The sequence below is a fragment of the Gekko japonicus genome, unplaced genomic scaffold, assembly GCF_001447785.1.
Source record: "Gekko japonicus isolate JY-2015 unplaced genomic scaffold, Gekko_japonicus_V1.1 scaffold1379, whole genome shotgun sequence".
NCBI lineage: Eukaryota > Metazoa > Chordata > Lepidosauria > Squamata > Gekkonidae > Gekko > Gekko japonicus.
The window spans coordinates 344,079-344,719 of NW_015163644.1; the positions used below are offsets into that span (position 1 = coordinate 344,079).

Here is a 641-nt window from a genome sequence, read left to right on the forward strand (position 1 = left end):
GATGTGGTCCATGGGGTCATGAAGAGTCGGACTCAACTGTGTGACTGAACAGCAATAATTCATTCAGTTTTAATGGATGTTTCAAAATGTAATGAATCCATGTAAATATGTTTTTGTAACTATAAGGAAGAACTGATGTCTATCAGCTCTGATTGCATTGGTTGCTATAGTATACTGTCATACCTGCAGGCTCATCAATCAAAACAGGAGCTTCTTTTGTTTGCATGTTTTACCCACCTGAGTGCAGAGACCCAAAGGGAAGGGGCTGAACTAAGACTGAGAGAAGAAACAGCAGTTTCGACTTATGGAATAGAAAGAGAAGCAGAGAAAGATGCAATGCATTAAAAGCAAGACTTTAGGATTCAGTCTCTCTGGGAATCTGATGGGGATAATGAATCATGATCGAGGTTTATAAGATTATGCATGGGATAGAGCAGGTAGAGAAAGAGGTACTTTTCTCCCTTTCTCACAATACAAGAACTCGTGGGCACTCAATGAAATTGCTGAGCGGTCAGGTTAGAACAGATAAAAGGAAGTACTTCTTCACCCAAAGAGTGATTAACACATGGAATTCACTGCCACAGGAAGTGGTGGCGGCTACAAGCATGGATGGCTTCAAGAGGGAGATAAGCGTATGGAGC

The 641-nt window shown here is 41.5% G+C and overlaps 1 protein-coding gene across 1 annotated transcript in view; it reads right to left on the minus strand.

Annotated features, from left to right (window-relative positions):
• The window catches only part of RTTN (rotatin), a 143,398-nt gene that overhangs the window by 141,823 nt on the left and 934 nt on the right, over positions 1 to 641 (minus strand). The gene's annotated exons all lie outside the window — the stretch shown is intronic.